This window comes from Papio anubis, chromosome 3 (genome assembly GCF_008728515.1).
Source record: "Papio anubis isolate 15944 chromosome 3, Panubis1.0, whole genome shotgun sequence".
NCBI classification, from domain to species: domain Eukaryota; kingdom Metazoa; phylum Chordata; class Mammalia; order Primates; family Cercopithecidae; genus Papio; species Papio anubis.
Genome location: NC_044978.1, coordinates 71,040,961 through 71,057,956, shown reverse-complemented (window position 1 = coordinate 71,057,956; position 16,996 = coordinate 71,040,961). Strand labels below are relative to the sequence as shown.

Here is a 16,996-nt window from a genome sequence, read left to right as displayed (position 1 = left end):
TCAACTTTATTTTCAGACTTCTCATGGAAACACGAGAAGCTCTAAGCTCACATCTTCATTTTGCAAAGTCCAGTAGAAGAGAGTCCACTTCTTCAAGGGAAGGAGAAAAAAAAAAAAAAAAAAAAAGTCCCAGAATGGTGGTTTTGTCTCTGATTGGCCAGACTTGGGTTACATACCCACTCATGCTACCAGGACATAAAGCTACCACTGGCCAGACCTGAGCTGTGGATCTACCAGGGGTCAGAGCAGCGGCTGACATCACCTAAAGCAAATGGGCTGCGGGGTGGGATCAAGTGGTTGGATCTTCCAAAATAAACTCGGGTACTGTTTCAACAAGAGTGAGTGTTGGGAAGCAAAACCACAAATGGCCAATACAAAGTATCATTAGTAGACTCACTTAATAAAATTCACATGTTAGTGGAATCAAATGAAATTTTTAAAAATATATATCATTCGATTCAGACTTCTACTCATACTATAGTTCTGGAGAGGGTAACCTCACACCTTGAATCCAAAATCTCTCTTCAGTTGCTGGCTCACTTGTCTTCAGGAGCTGGAACACATGGCCTTTGAAAAAAACTGGAGAACAGAGGAAACTCTTGCAGCCTCGCAGCCGCCCTGTGTCCAGTGCCAACCGTAGGAGCGCGACAGGAGGGGACCGCGCGGGTGCGCCCCACCCTTCCAGCGTCGCCTCGGGGACTCGCACCCCTTTCCCTGGCCGCACAAGACGTTTCATCCTTGGCGGCCGCCGCCAAGCCGCGGGGAGGGGCGGTCGGAACCGGCCGGCCGGGGCGGAACCCCCGGGGTCTCCTTTTCCAGGCCCGGGCAGCCAGATCGCAGGGCCGGTCCGGGCGGGAGCCCAGCCGATGGAGGCGGCTCGAGTCCTCAGCTCCTGCTCCCTCCCCTTCCCCGGGGTGGGCGCGCGCGGGCTGGGAGCTGGGAGGCGGCGGCTCCCGCCCCGGGAGGCGGTGGCGAGGGCGGCGGCGGCGCGGCCGGGTGGGTCCCGGGACCGCGGTTCTCCAGCGCAGGAGTCCCCGGCGCGCCGGCTGCTCTCGCCCCGCAGCCGCTGCCTGAGCGGCCGGAGTCGCCACCAGCTGTGTCCGCGGAGATCCCGGTCGCGGAGGGGAGGGGTCGCCCGCTCGTCGTCCCCGCTGGACCCCGGGCACCGCGTAGCACCTGAGAGCCACCCGGACGCGGGGCCCTGGGGAGCGGCTGAGGTCGAAGACCCGAGGGAAGGAGGAGCCCGCGGACGGCTGCAGCCCCAGGTAATCTCCATGGAGGACGGGGCCCGTCTTCTCCTCGCCCAGAAACCCGAGCCGGGCGCCTTGGAATGCGGACTCCAGAGGCGGCACCTCGACCAGACAAGTTTCTCGCGGCTTGGAATGAGGGAGTCGTGAAACCGACCCTCGTTTTATTTAACCAGCTTTTTTTCTCCTGTTTTAAATAAGTTTATTTAGACAATGGAAAGAAAAAAACAAACATCCTCTTGAGTGACTGTGGGTTAGTAAATATAATCCTCAAAGTTTTTCATGGTGTGGTTATTTGATTGCGCATATTTATTAACCTGTTAACTCTTCCGCTAGTCAGAAAATTGACATGTAAAATATTCTTTGAGGAACGTTTCAAGTTTGCTGTTGTATTCGGGCATCCTGTTATTTATCAGCTTAGTTAGCATCTGTCTTCCCCCAAGTGGTACCAAAGCCGGTCCCTTGGCGACGGATCTTGCATGTGACACTCTTGCCCTCTAGTGCCTCACCAGCTTGGTAGCAGTTTGATGGCTAATATTAATAAGATGTTACATAACATGAGAGTACTGGGCCAGGACTGGTGTTGCTGCCACTTGTAAAGTCAAAAAGCCTGAGCCGATGGTAGCGAGTGGTACTGTTTCCGTTTCTTTTCCATCTATTGCAACTTTCTCAAGCATTTTCAGCTCTGAACTTTAATTCCAGGTAAGTGTATTTATTTATTTATACTGTGCATTAATGCCTCACTCATAAATGTAGGGACTTTTAAGAGATAACAACTTTGTTTTCAAATAATCTAAAAATTTCAAGATTGAACAAGTGCCTCATTTTATTCTTGAAGAAGAAATATAGAGCATTTTGATTAAATTAAGTGAAACAAAGGACCATCTCATTCAGGGATGATTGTAAAGCTTCCTTTCCGTAAAATTACAGTACTAAAGAAATGACCTTTTGTAATTGTTTAAGATATTCACCAGCTTATAATGATTCTGAAGTAGATTTGTTTAACAGATCACATGTCTGTTGCCTTGACAGAATTTTATAAGGAACATCAGAGACTTAAAACTAAGCTACCTGCCTATCTACACAGTAATGATCCTCAAAAGGCTTTCTATTTGATGCAGTTTATAGACACTATTTAAAACTATACAATTAATAAAATTAAATGGAAATGGAAAGAATCACTCTAGGTATCAAATATACAGAAATTTTAAATATAAAGAAAATAGATATATCTTCTATTTAATATATCCATTTTGTGGGGGCAAGTGAAAGCAGAGTGACATCTTTAAAGGGTTTACTCAGATCCTTTTTCAAATAGTTTTTCTAATAGCTGGATGCTGTTTAAACATCAGAGTTATTTAATGTTGAAAATGTATTAGTATCTATATTCTTTATAAATGTATTTAAATATAGCAACATATGTAATCTGGAAGAGTTTAGAAGAAAACACTTCTAGACAATGCAAACAGCTACATTCTTAATACATTTGTATTAAATTAAAATACAAATCAAATATTGAGATGGGTGCAACTGATCTGGGACACACTCTTTTTTTTTTTTTTCTTTTTCCCTTAGAAAATATCATATTATCAACTACTGAGCAATGCTGTTCACCACCAGAGAGCAGAATGATATGGCAGAGAAACTCTAGAATATCCGATATTCAGCTGAAAGGAATTTTTTTTTTCCTTTTTCTTCATCCATAGCCTTCTATCAATATTATATTTGAGATGGAGATTTCAAATATAAGTTTGAAAGAGGCTCCTTTTAAAAATAGTACTGAACATAAAAAGAGGCTTGCCTAAGAGAAGCTCTTTTTAAAAAAATTTCTCTGGTTAACACAGTATCTTCCATTTCTAATTTTGTTATTGTTTTTCTTTATCATCTTGATGGTAAAACAGAAGATTTGTTTCTTTGTGTAAATAATGTTAATTATAAGCTTGTCACATGAGTTAATTTTCTTCATAGTCTTTAAAATGAAGGATCCTCACATTACTAAAATGTTTTAGATAAAATAAAACTTATCTCTTTCTGGAGATATTTATTATAGTTTAGTTTGGTGGAGTTATATATGCCTTCTCTTTTAATTAATTTTCTTGAGAAAAGCATTATTTCTGATCATTGCAGCAAATATTAGAGTAATTTTTGGTGTAACTGAAAAGTTTGTTAAAAAATATACAGTAGAAGAGATAAGCAGGCATTGGAGGTTCTTTTTCTAAGCCATATGTTCTGCTAAAGAAGTTATTATAAGCTAAAATGTAACTATTTGTCTACCTGTCGTTTCAAAATTTTAAAACTGTAAAGAAATTACAGTCTTTTTCTTTTAATCTTGGGACTCTGATTATATGACTTCCTTGAAACCTGGTTGAGTTTCAGCTGCTTTTTGGTGATTAGAGTCAATTTCTAAACTTAAACGTGCATTTATTAAGATGCAAAATAATTTTTTAAAACTACATATAAATACTTTGCGATTTATATATACTATAAAACCAGGGAAATTAAATTAAGGTTAAAAACACTATTCTCAACTAAATGAATGCCTTGAATTTCTAATTGCTTCACAGTTCAGACAGTAAGGGAAAACAGTGGAAGTTTACTTTCCCTGTGCTATGTCTATTATAAATGAGCATTCATACTGAAATGCATGAACTCTGAACACCTGTCCAGATTAGGGAATGCTGCCAGGCCACAAAAGTAACGACCTATATTATAAAGATAATTAGTCTGAACAATGCTCAGAACTATTTTATGACTGAAGTTTCTCTTAGAATAGTAAAGGGTGATTTTAATATTTCTTTGTTTGTCTGTTTGTTTATAGTAAAAAACTATACTCTTAGATACCTGGATATCACAATGAGTGATTTATTCTTTCATGTTACTCTGAACATTTTCATTGATTTCATGTAAGTTATAGAACAAGAAAAAAAGTAGTCAGGACCTACTACAATTAATTAATGTCTGTAATAAATTATTTCCCAAAATCTTCTACAAATTACTGAGGGCTATAATTCTGGATTATCTGTTGCCAAATAAGAGCTTAAAAATAAATTATTGCAGTCCTATCCTAAAACTTTTAAGCATCTCAATGGTGAGTATCCATTGTACATACATTTCATTGCTGAATGTTTTTGTTTCATTCAAGTATTTGAAAATAACACGAAAGTAGACCTAAATTCTAGGCCTGGCTCTGCCAAGAGAGGAGTGGCCTTGAACAGCTCCCTTGCTGGCTCTGGGGCTTGATTTCTTCACCTGAAAAACGAGGATTCCAGAGACCCTTTTTTATCCTGTTTGTTCAGCGTTTTAGAAATCACTCTGGAGGACAGAACGAAGACAGATAAGAAAACATCAGTAAATAACACAAAGTTTAACTTGATGATAAGTACTACTGTCTAGATTTTTGGTAGTAGGGATGTTACAGTTTATGCTCGTAGAATGGTTACCTTGTACCAGGCCCTGTTCTACTTTACATATTAATTTTTAGCTCATATAACCTTCACAAAGATTATTTAAGGTAAATATTATTCCTACTTCACAAATGAGGAAATTGAGGCACTGAGAGGTTACCTACCTGCCTAAGATCACATCCTTGGAAAGTGGTGAAGCTGGTATTCAGTTTGAGTCTGGCTCCAGCACACATTCCTTTAACCATTATGCTACATTGTCTCTCTGTAGGTTTCAAATATTTGTTCTTGATATGCCTCTTGATGTAATAGAGGCAATCCATATACCACTCCAACAATCTCCACCACTTCCCTTACATATGAAATATTCATTCATTCACCCAGGAGGTATTTACTAAGCATCTACTTTTGTGCCAGGCATAAAGCAGTCCACAGGACAATTAAACGTGATGCCTTCCCTAGTTAAGTATATATGGTCTAGTTCAGGTGATTTCCTTGTCCTCTTTTGCTACCCCTGTTAGGTTGAGTCTCACTTGTTCCAAAAAGTGCCCAAGGTAACAGAAGAATAATTTACCTGACTCTTTTATTGATGTGTCCACAGAATAGAAAGTAATAGAACCTTCAACCTCCTCAAGACTCCCTATATCGTATTTTTCATTATTCGTCTCTACTCTGTTTGCATCATCTTCTCTCTACAGATTGGCTGTCTTTCCTTCTCTGGTTCATGTAACCTGCCCTAAAACATAGCCAACACTGATCTGTAACTTTACATCTTATGGTCCAGGCAACCAATGAGAGGCCAGGTTAACACTCTCTTGTTCCCATGAGTCTAATGAAGGACAAATAAAAGGTTTGGATTAGATCCTAAAAGCTGCATTGTCAGCACTCATATATGTCATATGTGAGCATGTGTGATAGAATATGTCGGCATGTTTTGATACATGCATTCCGGTCCAATCTTAGAGGGTAAAGGCAGACATTTTCCCCCTTCAGTCATATAGGGCAGAATAAACAGCAAACAGCAGTGGGGTGGTTTTCTTCTCTTGCATCACTGGATGGCATAACAGTGAGGGAGGTGAATAAAATATAGTCTTCCCTTCATAATTTCTAATACAAAGACGGAGGGAGAATGACAATAGAAAGTCATTTTCCATTTAATGTACCAAACAAAGCTAATGCCCTCAAGTGCAGCTTTTCTCCCATCCATCTTTTAAAAATTACAGTTCTAGAGACAGAGTGTATTCTTGGTCATACTCCATGTAAATCAGCTTCTTACTTGCCTACCACAGCAGGGTTTAATTAACATGACACAATTTCACACATTCTTTCCCGAAGAAAAGCTTGCTCTTGTCAATTTTCAATATTATTACTAAATTACTTTTAGCAAATCCATGTATTTGAGGCCTCCCACTGCATTTTTCGACATTATAAAATATAGTTTTATAATTCATTCCTTTTTCAGAAAAGGGAATATTGTTCAAGATCTTTTAAATATCTTTCATTTATGTTAGAACCTGAAGCTCTTTAGTTATTAATACTCATTTTCCAGATGGTAATCTTTTTTCACTTTTCTTGTACTGCCAACTTTAACATGATTCTATTTCATTTAGAAATTGATTTTTACTTTGGGATGATGGTGGGTGTTAGTGGAAGAGAAAAGATAGGTTACATTGACAAGCAGGCACTTCCCCTTGCAGATATTGCAATACTTTGCAAAATGTATGTTTGTATATATTGAGTTCTTTCACTATGTTATGGAATTGTCTGTGATTCCAAAAACTAATTGCTTCCTCTGCCTTTTGTTAATGGCAAATAATTAATGGCTAATATTTGCTTGGTGGAGTCTTTTTAAAAACAGATGCATTGCACAGCAACTGTATTCACGCTGAATTCTGAAAAATCTCAGAATGGAAAAAATAAGTAGTTGAGTAAATTTCGGTGAAAAGCACATCCTGGATATGCCTGATTTATGGCTCTGATCAAGGTGGTCACTGCTATTCGCAATGTTTATATTATCGCCTTGACTGTTTGAGGCCGGTGTGACTGATGAAGGTAGCCGTTCATGCAAGATGGTTTGACTTAAATATTGCCCTAGTTTGTGAGTGCCAGCTGCTATTTGTAAAATTTAGTAGAGGCCTTTTTCACTCATTCAACAAATATTCAATAGGCTGTTCTCACTTCAAGCACTCTATTAGACATTAAAAATATAGAAGTGAACAGGACGAGTACTTACAGATGCTTCCAAGCTATGGAGAAAAATTGTGTAACTAATTATAACAGAAAATCACGTAACTAATTATAACTTTGGAACACACGACAGAGGTAAAGTAGAGAGTGATGTGAGAATGTGTGACCGGGAGGCCTGACGGATCAGGAGGATCAGGGAAGACTTTTGTGAGGCAGGGATATTTATACTTAGAACCATAGGATTTGGAAGATGAAACCAGATGGGGAAGTGGAGAAAAAACTTTCAGACAAAGGTAACAGCATGTAGAAAGACCCTGAGACAGAAAAGAGATTATCTCTTTTGGGAACTGAAAGAGGACCCACTTGCCTGGAACTTAGAAGGGAGAGCATCATGTAACCAGGCCTGAGAGATAAAAGTGGGAAGCATGCCACACAGGGTCTTGTGGGACATGTACAAGAATATGAATTTTAACCAGCAAGTGAAATAAGCGGCCATTGATAGGATCTCAGCTGGAAAGAAGCAACAGAGATCCACTTTGATGCTGCATTGAGAAAATGGTAGAAGGAGCCAAGAACATCTGTGGTGAGATTAGTTGCTGCAAGTAAAAGAAGGTGTTAAGGATGCACGTAGGTGATTGTGGGACCATGAGGATGGTTTTAGCGAAAAGATCATACATTCAGTTTTAGATAGGTTAAGTTTGCTTGTGACATGATTCTAGTGGAGCCAAATAGTGGCTGGAATATAATAAGAAAGGGCACAGTCGATGTGAGTTGTTGTTGCTATTATATCAAGTTGATAGTTCAATATAAAATCCTAGAGCTTAGAGGAAGGAGGTCTGAGTTACGAATGAACATTCGGAATTTACTAGAGTGTAGATGGTAATGAAAACCAAGAAGTATATGAGCTCATCTAAGGAAAGGGGGAGGGGTGAAAAGAAGCCCAAGGACATGGTGCTGGTTATGCCTCTGATTGAGCCTTTCTTTGTTCTAAGATCCATCTGACTTTAGACCTCTGCACTAAGGGTGGGCTTATATGCTTCCCACAACTCTGCTTAAGCTAAAATGCTCATAGCTGTCCCTTTGTGAACGCTTAGTGTATGAAATGTCATTGGTCATCTTCAGGATATTTCCCTCATTTCCTGTGATATTTCTACTATCATCATCATAGCAGATAAATTTTGTTTGTTCATTGTATGTGCCAAACACTATTATAAGAGTTTGATTTTTGTTGTTGCTGTTTTTGAGACAGGATTTTACTCTGTCGCCCAGGCTGGAGTGCAGTGGTATGATAATGGCTCACTGTAGCCTCCACCTCCCAAGCTCAAGCGATCCAACCACTTCAGCCTCCCAAGTAGCTGGGACCACCTGCCACCATATCCAACATATATATGTCCGAAAATATATATATATATATAAAATATATATATTTATATATAATATTATATTTTTTGTAGAGATGAGGTTTTGCTGTGTTGCCCAGGCTGGTCTCCACCCCTGAGCTCAAGTGACCTGCCCACCTCAGCCTCCCCTTGTGCTGGGATTATAGGGGTGAGCGACTGCACCCAGCCTCTAAGAGCTTTAACCCTCATTAAAATCCCCTTAGGAGATATCACAGTAGCCCATTTGCTTAGAAGGAAACTGCAGCATCCAAAGTTAATAGCTGCCCAAGATGCATTTCCTACTTATTCCTAGCATGGAAGGATTGCGTTGCAGTTATCTTCCCAGGTGTATGGTATCTTTGATGCAGGCTGTTGGAGTTCATATTTCAGTTCTGCCTCTACTAGCTGTGACATCATGGGCAGGTTACTTCGCCTCTAAAGGGTCCAACACAATTTCAGTACCTATGTAAGTGTTTATTAATATTAGCTGCATTACTATTGTTATTCTGTATATTCCCATCTCATATTATTTCCTTCAGGGTGCCTTATAGGAAATCTTGATGATGTAGTGACATTTATAACTTATCCAACCTTGTAACTTTCTTGAACCTAACTATTTCAGAATGCCTGTCTAAGTGATTTGTTGATTTTTAAAATTTAGAATAGTTTCTTGATCACTCAGCATAGTCCTCATCATAGGTTGAATATGGAGCAGAATTCAAACACAACTGTCAGTTCTGTACTGCTGATCAAGACAATTGTGTCCATGGGAACTCTCTCACATGCAGGCTAGTATGCTTGTTCTGTACTTATTCAGAGTACCCTACTGACTATGCAGAAGTCTTCAATTTTCTATGTATTTTTTGAAAGCATTTCAAGAACATATTCATCACTATACTGAAATGTTTACATGTTGATCTTGTTGGCTTTTAAAAGTATTTTCATCTCATTTCTTTTTAAAAAATTTGAAGAGTTACTGGGGGAAAAAAATGAGCCCTATGCCCTTGGAAATTTCAGTCTAACAAGGAAGACAGACATTAGACAAATACTACTGTTAATATTTCATAAGAGTTATGATAAAGTCTCCAAAGGGAGCCTGGTCTAAAGGGGAAGAATAGAGTTGGTCAGCAGAGGCTTTCCTGAGGAATTGGGTTTTTGTAGCACATTCAGATGTGCCTGTAACCTGTCAATTCGAAAGATTTTCTTGACTTTTTTTATTTGTCTATATCCAACTATTTTATATAACATTGTGATTTTGTTATCTAATCATGTATAACTTAGTCCATCTATCTATGTGAATCTGAAGTGTGCATCACTGAGTCAAGCCAATTTCCCCTCTTAGTTTTACGTTTCTATTATACTGGCATCTTTATCTTCTAGTCCCCAAGCCTGCTACCACCCCCCAACCATAATTTAACGGTAAGCATGTTCTTTTCTTCTTTCTTCCCAAATATTACTCATTTCCACTCTCTCTCAAAACCACCTTAGTCTGGACCTATACCACCTCACACATGGATTACAGCAGTAGCCTCTTAGCTGAGACTGTCTTGACTCTGCCTACTTCTTCACTCTGCACAGTGTGGCATGTTCTCTCTCTGTTCATATTACTGCTGTTCATCATTCTGGGTGTCACTACTACACTAATCATCTGTAAACACTATCTTTATCAAATCCGTCTGTTCAAATGCACCCAATGCTCTTTATTTTCAAGTTCATACCCTTGTACTTCACAATCACTTCCAAGGACTTTCATTAATCTGCAGCACTCTTTTAATCAAATATTTTTTCCATTTTCAACCCAAAACATAGTATCCTATATTTTAGTTAATTTCACTTTGAGCTAAGCGCATTGTAACCATTTCATTTCTTCAACCTTCCCAGGGAGTTTTGCCTGGCATGTTGTCCCCATCCTCATATCCAAACCCAGTACATCATGACATGTCACTTTCAAGCACCATGTCTCTTAGAAACTGCCACTGACTTTACTAAGCTTCACTAATCTCTGTGTGTGTGTGTCTGTCTCTCTCTCTCTTCTGAAACCTGTAACAGATAGTCTATACTGCATAAATCACTATTTATTATGTACAACATACTGTTGGCTGCTGTTTCACAAGTCTCATTTCCCTTAATAGAGTCCGTTCTCTAGGGGAAAGAATTATTCCTAATATCCTAATATACTTCTCTGGTGTCCACAGTACTTACTACAGCACTAATTCCAAAGTAGGTGATCACTAATTGTATAATGATAATTATTTTTGGTGGCTGAAGGTTTTATCTACCATAGATATTATGGTATTAAATTTATCCCATGTTGGGATGCTATGATTATATTAACTTAACATTGAATGTGATGGTTATCTGTAACTTCAACAGATAAGTTAAAGCATTAGAATAAAGTAAAAGTGTCAAATTAACCCACAGGAGTAAGATGCCATTGTATTCCATTAATTCCACAAAAAGTCATTGCTCCTGGCACAAGTGGTGCAATGATAGACAAAAGAAAGGTATTATCTCAACCCTCTTGGAGCTTCCAGGCATACAGAGAGGCTGACTTTAAACAAAATTTTAATTATGGCAATAAGTACAAAGGAGATGTTCTTTTCACAAAGACCATGTATACCCACTGGTCTTATCAAGTTTGGAAAGTCAGAGAAGGCACCACAGGGCAATTGTGGCGAGGAGCTTAATTTTCCATATTCATCCATCTGCATGATGCCTCAAAAGTGAAGGGCTCAGGTGAAGTCTGTACCTTTGCCTCTGCCTACTGCTATGGTGCCACCTTCCACAGGAGGAGTGACAGCAACAGTTCAGTCCATCCTGAAGTTTTCAGAGCTAGCAGAAACATGGAAGTGAATGGGAAGTTGCTGTCCTTGGATGAGTTTGTAGTATGAATAGAAAGCTCTAAGAATCTGCACCAGAGACTGAAGTTGGCATGGCAAAGTGAGATGTGCAATTGAAAAAGGTTTGCAGAAAACAGGAGAATTTTAATGTATGCATTTAAATATGTTAGACCAATTCCTCAGGGACATGCACTGGAATTTTCTTTAGCTTCAGAAGGAAACTTGAAGAGTATAATGGAAAGGAAATGTCCTTCAGCATTTTATAATGGCTAACAGAGAAGGTAACTTTGATAGATTCCTAATATCTGTCCTAAACAGTGAGAGCATACACTCCTCACCACTCTGCCTCATCATAGGTAAGAATTCTATAAGTTACATGCCTTTCACTTTTGACAAAGGGAACAAATTATAAAACGCTACTATCTAAAATGGAAAATGTAGCAATACATTTTATATCTAGTCAAAAACACTTCACAGGTAAAATTGAAACACAGAAATGGGAAGATATGAGATTTTGTATTCTGCTGTTATGCTCCAGAATATTATAGTCATAAGCATGTACATAACTTTAAAAGTGCAATTACTTATCAAAATGAAATAACATAATTACAATGAAAACCCTGTTGTCCAGGTAAATTTTTATTTGCTTAAATATCATCTGTACCTATATCAGAACATTTAAAAGAGACCTCACATGGCATGCCAAATTCCCGTCCCCCTTTCTTTGCAGTGTTTGTAAGATTTGTCCCTTCCCTACAATTCCCCCTCACCTATGATGATTAGCAGTTTACAACTACATTGTAAGAAATGAGACTGCACTGGCCTGCCAGATCAACTCTTTAAGATTGCTCTATGATATTCTCCATGTTATTAATTCTTGTCCCAGAAAAATCTGTTATGTTATCACCCTAATCAAGAAAAGTTGTGTGTCTCTAACAGAATACCATAGACTGGGTAATTTATAAACATTAACAATTTATATGGATCACAGTTCTGGAGATTTGGAAGTCTGAGAGCATGGTGCTGGCATCTGGTGAGGGTCTTCTTACTGTGTCATCTCATGGTAGAAGATTGAAGGGCAGACAGCATGCACAAAGGGGCAAGAGAGCAAGAGCCAGCCAAACTTGCTTTTATGACACCCTTGAGATAAGTAACCCGCTCCCAAGATAATGACATTTATCTATTCATTAGGGAGGACCCCTCATGACCTACTCACCTCTTCTGAGGCCTCACCTCCCAACACTGTTGCATTGGGAATTAAATTTCCAGCACACAAACTTTTCGGGACACATACAAACCATAAGGCCTTCCTATAGACTTTCACAACCTCTATACTCTCAAGTCTTATCATAATCTGGGTTACCCATACATAGTCAAATTTATTTTTTAAGTATTTCTCACTCTTTCCTCCCACTCGTTATTCATGATCCTTACCCAATTTTGTGCTCATTCCTGCCTCTGTAACATTCCCTCTATCTCAAATGTCTGTTCAAATTACTCCCATCCTTCAAGGCTCTACCCAAATCCTACTCCAAAGTACAGCCTCCCTACCCCCTGGAGCATTCCACAGACTCCCCCACTTGCCATGGTCTCTTTCTTCTCTCATCCTGTTATAGTCATTGTCTGTAACCCACAACCCTCACATTATTATCATTCTTGTCACTATCTCTGCTTTATAATTTAGAACATTTTAAATAAATTCAGTCTGCTGAACATTTATATTTTAAATAGCAGGAGAGCTACCCCATAAATATTCGAATGCATGACATATATACCCTAAATATTTTAAGGAATGAACTCCAATATATAATTTAAAAGATAACACATTTATCTTGTAAATATAATATCCTATAAATATCCTACAATTCTAGTCTAGAACATTATGTTATTCATAAAGATAAACATATTGTTCAAAATATTGTTCATTGTTTATGTCATAGAATTTTGCAACTAGAATGTTATTGGTGATCATTTATTCTAACTTCATCATTTCACTTGGTACAGGGGCCCAAATGACACAATGAATAAGAAGCAGATGTGCAGTAGACTCTAATCTTATGACAAACACTAAATACAGTATCTTTCACCTTTGCTTATGGTTGTACTAGCTAGCTTTTAGCCTGCCTTATGTACAGTCACAAGACCTATCTTAATTTTTTTTATACTCCATTATAATTTCTTGTAAAGTTCCAGGACCATAAAACTCTAATAAGCTTTTGCTCTAAGAAACACCCAGGAATTCCACAGGGGGAAGGCAAGATGGCCAACTAGATGCAGCAAAGAAGTGCTACTCCCACAGAGAAAAACCAAGGGTTTGAGTAAACCAACATAATTTGGACAGATCTCAAGAGAGAAAATGCTTAGATGGAGATGCAATGTAGATGCTGAAGCTGAGAAGGGAGAAGGCAGGCACAGGGTACTGGAATGCGTGGGCTAGTCCCTGGCCCTGAACAACCCCTGGGGAATAGTTCATGATGGGACTGAGGGACTGCCCACCTTCACCATGGGCCTATGGGATGCTGGCTTAGAGGGCCTCGCAACCTCATGGACATTTGATCTGACAAGGGGATCTGATTGCAGAGTAGAGAAAGACAGAGCTTCATCCAGCATGAAACAGGGGACTTTGTACATGGTGCAGCTCTGGCAGAACATGGTAATAGGCGTCCATAACCCAGGTCTCCCCATTTCCCTCCAGAAACCTCTAGCCACAGCTGACCACTGGGCCAGAAGAAAGTAGAGCTGACTTCCCTGTGGAATTGGGTCATGTTTGTTCTGCAGGCCTTCCAGCCTGCCAGCCCCTCTCAGGGCCACACCCTAGCAACCCTGCAGGACCATATGCACAGTACAGCCTCTGTTGCCCAGCCCGGGTGCCTTGCTCCACCCAATTATATATTCCTGGTGGCTTGGGAGCACTTTGGATTCCTCAGAGCAGCCAGAATCCAATTCCAAGTGCCTGAGGGATGGAGCCCCAAGCCGATTAAAGTGCCCGAGAGCTGCAGCAGCCAGCTCAGTAATGCCAAGCCAAGTTCTGTGGCTGGCACTCAAGTGGGAGAGGAGCTCACACTCTCAAAGCACTGAGAGGGGTGAGACGCCCATTCATGGGCTGGAGTGGGAGGGGCCATGCCTCCCTCCCCAGGACTGGCCGGGAAAGATTGTCTCCCATCTACCTGCTGCAACTTCTGGCCAGGGAGTCCTGCAGCCCAGACCACCTAACAAAAGAAATGCAGACACAATGTCAGTGATCAGAGCGGCTCTCCCAAGTTCCAAGAGTGAACATGGTGAGGAAGTCACGTCTCTCCCTGCCCACTGCAGAGCATGGCTGCAAATATGAGAAATACAGAGGAGCCATGCAGCTAGACAAGAGGCTATCTACTGCCTATTACTCTTCAGCATCATCTACTGGATCCCAGCCCAAACTACAATGCCAAAAATATTTTGCTACTATACACTCCTGTGAAACCAAGAGCAAGAATTCAGCCACAAATAAAGGCCCTGTAGAGAGGCTTGGGCATGTGAAAACATCCAGAAACAAATCCAACTGAAGTACTCAAATTACATCATTGTTAAGGAAACACTGGACTTCTTAAATGCAAAAGAATCATGGTAAGAACTCTGGCAATTTGAAAAGTCAGAGTGTCTCCTTATCTCCAAATGAATCCACCAGCTCCCCAGCAGTGGTTCTCAACCAGTCTGAAATGACTGAAATGACAGACACAGAATTTAGAATCTGGATGGCAAGAAGGGTTGAGATTCAGAAGAAAACTGAAACCCAATTCAAGGAATTTATTTATACTATCCAAGAGATGAAATATGAAATATCCATTTTAAGAAAGAATTAAACTGAATTAGTAGACGTGAAAAATTCAGTATAAGAATTTCATAATACAATTAGAAGTATTAACAGCAGATTAGACCAAACTGAGAAAAGAACTTCAGAACTTGAAGACTGGATCTTTGGGCCAACTCAGTCAGACAAAACTAAAGAAAAATAGTTGTTAAAAATGAACAAAACCTCTGAGAAATATAAGTTATGTAAAGACACCAAATTTTTGATTCATTTGCATCCTTGAGAGAGAAGGAGACAGAATAAGCAAGTGGGAAAATATATTTGAGTATATAGTCCGTGAATCTATTTCCCTAATCACACTAGAGAGGTTGAGTTGCAAATTCAAGAAATTCAGAGAACCTAGGCTGCATACTATGTGATATGACCATCCTTAAGGCACTCAGTCATCAGATTCACCAAGGTCAATGCAAAAGAAAAAATCTTAAAGGCAGCTAGAGAGAAGAATGGTCAAGTCATGTACAGAGGGGACCCCATTAGGCTAGCAGCAGACATTTCAGCAGAAACATTACAGGCAGACAAGATTGGGAGCCTATTTTTAGCATTTTAAAAAACAAAAATTCCAACCAAGAACTTCATATGGCACCAAACTAAGCTTCTTAGGAGAAAAAGATAGAAAATCCTTCTCAGACAAGCAGATGCTGAATGAATTCATTTCAACTAGACCAGCCTTACAAGAGGTTCTTAAGGGAGTGCTGAACATGGAATTGAAAAGCAACACCTGCTACCACAAAAACACACTTAAGCGCATAGCCTGCAGGCACTATAATCCACCTAGACAATCAAGTCTTCATAACAACCAGCTAACAACATGATGACAGGACCAAAATCTCACAGATCAATACTAATCCTGAATGTAAATGAGCTAAATGCCGCACTTAAAAGACACAGAGTGGCAAGGTAGATAAAAGGACAAGACCCAACCATCTGCTGTCTTCATGAGACAAATTTCACATGTAATGGTACCCACAGGCGCAAAGTAAAAGGATGGAGAAAGATCTACTGTACAAATGGAAAATACACAAAGATCAGGAGTGACTATTCTTATATTAGATAAAACAAACTTCAAACCAATAACAATTTAAAAAGACAAAGAAGGGCAATACATAACGATAAAGAGTATAATCCAACAACAAGACTTAACTATCCTAAATATATATACACCAAACATTGGAACACCTAGACTCATAAAACGAGTTCTTCTTCACTCACAGCAAAACTTAGACAACTACACAATAATAATGAGAGATGTCAACACCACACTCACAATATTAGACAGATATTCAAGGCAGAAAACTAATAAACTCTGGACTTAAACTTGTCACCTGACCAACTAGATCTAATAGATATCTACAGAACCACTCCACCCAACAACCACAAAATATACATCTTTCTCATCTGTACATAAAACATATTCTAAGATTGACCACATGTTTGTTCATGAAGCAAGTCTCAATAAATTTTAAAAAACTGAAATCATACCAACAACATTCACCAACCTCAGTGCAATTAAAAAAATCAATTCAAGAAGATCTCTCAAAACTACACAATTATATGGAAATTAAACAACTTGCTCCTGAATAACTCCTTGGTGAACATCAAAATTAAGGCGGAAATCAAAAAATTCTTTGAAATTAATGAAGATAGGGACACAACTTACCAATATCTCTGGGATGCAGCTAAGTTAGTGTGAAGAAGAAAGATTACAGCATTAAATGCCTTCATCAAGAAGTTAGAAAGATCTCAAATTAACAATCTACCTTTGTACCTAAAGGAACTAAAATAAAGGAACAAACATACCCCCACAGCTGGCAGAAAAAAATAAATAACATTAAAGAAGAATTAAATGAAACTGAGATGCCAAAATCCATATAAAAGACCAATGAAACCAAGAGCTGGTTCTTAGAAAAAAATAAACAAGACTGATAGTCCATCAGCTAGAATAACAAAGAAAAATAAAGAGAATATCCAAAAAAGAACAATCAAAAATGACAAAGATAACATTACAACTAATCCCACAGAAATAGAAGCATCCTTAAAGATACTATGAATATCTCTACTCACATGAATTTGAAAATCTAGAGGAAATGGATAAATT

At 39.1% G+C, this 16,996-nt stretch overlaps 1 protein-coding gene across 3 annotated transcripts in view; it reads left to right on the top strand.

Moving 5' to 3' along the window:
* The first annotated feature begins 874 nt into the window (after positions 1 to 874).
* Positions 875 to 16,996, top strand: part of NDST3 (N-deacetylase and N-sulfotransferase 3) — a 212,344-nt gene continuing 196,222 nt past the window's right edge. The window contains exon 1 of one of the 3 annotated variants that reach the window (XM_009207471.3): positions 875 to 1,265. The gene's annotated coding sequence lies outside the window, so the exon portion shown is untranslated. The other 2 variants (XM_009207470.3, XM_003899120.5) reach the window with 2 other exon arrangements.